The sequence below is a fragment of the Drosophila elegans genome, unplaced genomic scaffold, assembly GCF_018152505.1.
Source record: "Drosophila elegans isolate 14027-0461.03 unplaced genomic scaffold, ASM1815250v1 contig_208, whole genome shotgun sequence".
NCBI lineage: Eukaryota > Metazoa > Arthropoda > Insecta > Diptera > Drosophilidae > Drosophila > Drosophila elegans.
This window is the reverse complement of record NW_024545578.1, coordinates 4,261,251-4,267,472: the sequence shown is the minus strand read 5'-3', so window position 1 is coordinate 4,267,472 and position 6,222 is coordinate 4,261,251.

Genomic DNA, 6,222 nt, shown 5'->3' with positions numbered 1-6,222 from the left:
TGGAATATTTTCCCTGAAAGCTGTGAAACAGTGCTGTTATGCAAACAAAAATGTTAAATGTATTTTTAAGAGAACAATGGCATCAGGCCCACGGACAAACCACTTCATTTGAATTCCAATCTGAGGTAAAAACTGCGCCAAAAACACATGCTAATTCCCCAATCAGCTAAAGCTGTTGCAATCAATAGACCAACATTTTGAGGGGAAGTGCCAGAAATTAATAACAAACAAAAACAGAAATTAGCCATCAGCTTTGGACATTGTTCTGTTCTGGTACTGCATTGCCCCATCGTGTGGTGGCCCCATTTGCCATTTGGTTGAAAAGGTGCTAGGGGGGGCACTATTATTTTGGTTTTGGATTTCGCATTGGCCGAAAATGAAATTGTAAACTTGTACTGGATGTGTTGGTAATTCAATAGCTGCAAGCTACGTTTCTGACTCCCCGGACTGCCAGCCACCACCCAAAACGAGCGCATTTTGATGAGACATTGATGGTTCAATCGAACATTCGACCCACCCAGCCAGTTGAGCCAATTTAGCAAGCCATTTGCGATTCCTCAATCGACGTGGATCGACGAATCGGAATCGAAGAACTCGGGGCATCTGTGATCGCGGAGGAGCATAGAGGATCACCTCGAGTTCTCGTTAAGTCGTCACCAGCTATCGCGAGTCTCGTACTGCGTCCAACTCAATTGACAGTTGACAACAAATATTTGTGACATTAAATGGGGCTGCTCGAAGATGCGAACCTTCAGGGGTTCCTCAATGAAACAAACTCTCAAGATCTTGCACTCTACACAATTTTAGTTAATTTTGTAGGAAAACTTATAAAATATGGTAAGTAATCTGAACTACATATTTAGATGTTTGCATTGAATAACGGTAAGTCATTAATAAAGGAAATGTGTAACAAGGAGAACAGTTAAGAAATTATCCCGTATTATTTTAAATTATTTTAGTCATTTAAATAATTTAAAAATAGGTTTAGTAGATCAAGCCTGTTTGGCAGAGCGTATTAAAAATGGGTTAAAATGGCCAGAGAATTATCTTCAGCGTGGCAATATAAATATGAAAGGATAAATCATTTGAATTTCTATTTAAAAATTATTTAGGTCTAAAGTTAATTTTAAAGGTAATGTTGTCTTAAACATGCATTAAAAATGCAAAGAAAGGTGATTCTTTAAACAGTAAGAAGAACAAACATTAACAAAAGTATTTTTTGTATAGAAGTACTTAAACTAACTATATTTTTCGAAGTGTGCCACCACCAGTTGAATTGCAGCTGAATCCTCGCCGACGTGCTCATTTCACTAATTTAATGAAGACCTTTTGGGTAGGGAGGAGAGCCCATTGTCTCCGTTTCTCCATTTCTCTCACTCGAGAAGAGACGACGACGATGGAGTCTTCCCCAGATTGATGATGCGGTTTCGTCGGGCAGCTTTTAAAACTCCACTCCTGGCTCATTCAACCCAAGTCCCCCGATCCCCTCCCGCCTTTTCGGGGGCCAGGGGGCGGGACGGAATGGGCCTGCATCAATAATTTGTGTCCGCCGTTGAAAATAATTGACCAAGTTTGTCTGTTTGCGGTTGTGGCATTTAATCTACTTGCAGCTGAAGTTCCGAAAGCGACAACTGAACTGCAGCAGCAGCAGCAGCAGGAGCAGCTGCCATTCGGAGAAGTGGACAAGTCGACAAAAAAGTCGAGTCAAGTCCCAATCCTCGGGCTCCTTCCTGGCTCCTTGGCTCCTTGGCTCCATGGCCTGCACTTGGCGTAATTGAAATAATTTTAAGTGAAAAATCTGCATTCAAAAAATATTTCAGCGCACACACAAATGTCAGCGTCAGGCAAAATAAAGAGCACAAGGAGGAGACAAAATACCAGAAGCAGGACGGAATGAGAATCGAAAGTATATGCCTTAAAGAAGGTGATCAGACAGTCCCTACTTTTGATTTGATTTTAAAAAACCAGAAAAATTGGCAAAAATTTTAAAAATTTTGATTTTAAAAACTAAGTTGTATCAAGTACTAAATTTTAAAATGATGGATCTCAACCAATTTGAAGTATTAGGAATTCTTTATAGGAAAGATGTCTACTTAAAGTTTTTGAATTTCAAAAATTGTTTGAAAGGTACAAATATTTCTTACTAACTACGATTCGTGTTTCTTACAATTTATCTTAAAAAATATTTATTTTATAATATAATTTTGTTGCGTACTAAATTTTTTTTTAACCTGTGCTAACTCCCCTAATTAATCCATATGCCTAACCTTACAGGTCAGCGACTTTAGCAGACCCAAAAATTTACATGCGCCAATTTGAGGGGATACGGCAAAAAAGAGTCAACAGTTTGCAGCTTTCGCAGTCGCGTCAAACATAATCCTGGGCATTAAGGCAAATTGCAGCATCTGCCGCAGAGACAGGGGCGGTGGTAGGGAGGGGCCAAGAGGGGGCAAACAGGCCACAATTCGGATCGATCATTGGGGCCCACCATAATTTGCTTAATTCGACGCTCAGTCTGGAATCTCCACCTTTCGTGGGCTTTGGAGCTCAGCACGCGGCAGCCACTCGTCGATCGGCTGATGAGGATGATCCGCCCCACCTCCCAGGTACTCCAGGTACTCCAGGTACTCCGGCAGATACTCCAGGTACCTCCTCCTCGACCAGGTGAGGCGGCTTCTTCAGCGGCAGCCTCAATTTGCCATTGCCTGCCCTCGGGGGCAATTTGCAACTGAGTTTTTATGTGTTTTCGTTTTTTCGAATATATGTTTTTGTTGCTGGTTGCCTTACTTTTCGGTGGCTGTAATTTTTGGCCAGGTTTTAAGTGACCATCCCAAACCCGGGATGCCATCTTTCCTCCTTTCCCCTTCGAAACATAGACCAACATGTCCCAGAATGTCACAGTTTTTTTTCCATACGACCCCCTTGGGGAGCACTTAAATTCGATAAACAAATGGTGGGAAAAAGAAACAAACACAATATGCATGACCTCTCCCAATCGATAGCAGCTCGAATTTCCAGCATAAATATTTTTTGGCAGTAGCACAACTATGAAACTCAGCAGCATTTGTGTGCTGCAACTTTCAGTGTGTTCATTCATTTTGTTTCCCATCCGAGCGTCTCATGAATTTATCAAAAAAATATCTGCATAAAGTCTTGTTTGGCATTTGCCATCAATTCTAATTCATGTTCTCCTCCGGGTCGGTATGCAAAGCTTTCAGAAACTATGGAAACTACTAAAACAGAATAAAAGTGAGGGCAACTTTAACAGGGAATTCATATACGATGCTTGAGAAATAAAGGAAATGCAGAAGTTCATTAATTTGATCACAATGCTTACAGCTTGGCTCTTGGCATGATATTGAATCTAGCATTAAGGTTGATGCTAACTTAATTTAATTAAATTCAAATTTAATTGAAATGCATCAAAAAGGAGTTTTTTTTGTCGTTAACATTATCTATTAATTAATGAAAAAGTTAAGCATATATTTAAAGGCAAGAAATGAAAAATTAAAATACAATTCTAAAATAAGAAATTTATTTTAAGTTCCAAAATTAAAATTAATCTTTACAGCATTTTTGACTTAACATTATTTGTAATATTAAGTAAGAAACTAATTTAAATCAATTTAAATTAAAGTACATCTAAAAGGGTTTAGTTTTTGTAGAATATATAATATTCAACTAAATTCATAAATAAAGTAATCATAAATTTAAATAAAAGCAGCAATTTTCGTTTGTTTCGGCTTTGTTATGTTTAAATCTTAATTAAAATTAGCTAATTGCTTAACTTAGGGTTACCATCCTTTCTGTTTTTTTAAGCTTAGACCATTAAGTGACACCTAAGTGTATTCCATTTAATTCATATTTATATGCGTAGGTTTCATTTAATAGCTTATAATATATGTTTCATAATGTCGGGCTTAGGGCTCAATGTCATTCTTTATATTTTGTACATACATTTTATTTTTACAACTTTTGTCTGTAAGTATAGGAGTATTCCTGGCATTACATAAACTTAAGCAAAGACTTTCCCTCAATCATTTCACCCTACGTCCCGAGGGGACAATAAGCTCGAGTTAATTTCATTGATCCCGATCTCATTGCCTTCTCGGGGGAGAGACTCATTAAATCTCAGCCTCGCCGCTGGCTCATAATTCAGCTCAATATAAATCTGTTAACAAAACGCTTAATCCGCTTTGTGCGCTTTATTTATGGCCATTTGATGGCGCATTATCGCATCAGGCACATGGCACCCATCACGGTTGCCTCCTCTTGGATCCCCATTCCCATCCCCATCCCAATGCTATAGTAAACCCCCAATCCTTCAGCTGGCGCGCCTCATAATTGGATTCGTCACAGCAGTTCCCCCCAAATATCAGCCGTATCCAACGGACTGGGCCATAAATCGCGGGCTGCTTGAAATGCAAATTTTCGGGACTGCGACTGCAGCTTGCTGGCGAGTATCATCGGCAGGGCATCAAAGTGGCAGCAAATGTTTCGCCTGCTGCTGCTGCTGTTGCTGCTGTTGCTGCTGTTGCTGCTCTGGCTGCTCTGGCTGCCCAATTAACGCCATCGCCAAAAAGCTGGAAAGGAATCTGGTGGAACAGAGGAGTATAGCAGGGTAGGAAGCAGATTCGGAGCAGCGGCAATCAGAGTTCACTTGAACACCTCGCAATTAAGCTCTGCGGGCGCAAAAAAGTGCGTGGCTAAGTGCGGGTGGAGTGAAAACAAGAAATCCAACACAACTCAACACAACACGAAGCGGTTCCATGTTTAGTTTCTTCTCGCTGGCTGCTTGTCGATGCCCAACAAAGGATAATCCAGACTGGCGGCTCCTCCGTTCCAAACTGCACCCACTTTGGCCACCAAAAGTCACTGACGGTGTCAGTTGACAACAACATTCAGCCAGCGAGAAAACAACCCACGCAGGAAAATAAATGGCTTTGACCGAAGGTTTAATGCCCTGACCGCAAAGGTTATGAAAAGTAAGGTAAGACTTTCATTTGCTCCTTTCAAATAATAATAATTTAAGAAAAGCAAGTGTTATGCTTGTAGCGCTAGAAAAATAACAATCCAATCAATTAAATATATTACATTAACTATTTCTTTCATATTAATAGATGTTTGAAGTATTAAATTTTCAGAAAAAATTTGGTGAAAAAATCAATACTTCTACAATTTCGGTAATTCAGCGGTGTATTGCGTTGCTCATTAAATTTAAGGAAGCTGAGAGGCGTGGGTGCGATTACTTAAAAAATCATCGAACCTAATATTTTGTTTATGTTAAAAAAGTGTTTTAATAGCTCAAATTAGGCTCTTATAGCCTAAAATATGATGGACATGATGTTCATGAATTTTATTCTTTAGTCTTTATAACAATTTTTCTTTTGGCGTTTTAAGTTAAAATTCTTTTCTCGGTGTATATCCTACTATTCACACCCCGTGGAGTTAGCCAAAACAGTTGGGAATTGCGCAACTCTTGGCCATTTGCGATGTGGATTAAGTGGTTTGCTTGCCAGGAGTACTTGGCCAAGAACAGGCGACGCGCTTGTTACCCCCGATGCGAATCTAATGCGACCCGAAATCCTGCAAGCCAATGCGATTGCCCCTCGTTCCATTGAGGGGATTTGGTTTGCATTAATTAAGCGCACTTAAGTGGCAAGTACCTGTGTTCCGTGTCCGACTGTCTGGACCAGGCCAATTAACTTTCGGCCGACGAGGTGAGCAGTTTCTGGGGCATCCACAGGAGCATCCGACAATCAATTTGTCCCGCCCTGCGATATCTCCTCTGATACCTCCTCTGAAAACTGGGAACGCACTTAAGGAAAACATCAATGCGAGAAATGAAAATCGTTGCGAAAAGTGGCAATAAATTATGTCTGCGGTGGCGTCCGCCAGTTGATTGAAATTCTCTCAAACTTCTACTTTTTTCATCATTTTTCTGACTCCATCTGATCGGTCGGAATTAAGTTCTGTTCTTTTAACCCGGCAGAAAAACAACAATTGCTGAAATGGACGCAGACGACTGGCTGCAGGTATGCAAAAGAGCAATATTTCACAAAATGATGAGTTGCAGATGACGCTGCCCAGGGACCGCAGAATCAACAGATGCAGAATATTCACAGTCTTCGATGGTCCAGAGCGAGCGGAAAATGTCTACGAAAAGACTGTAGAAACTTCACAAAACTTCCGACTGACACAACAATCTTGTCATTGGCACAG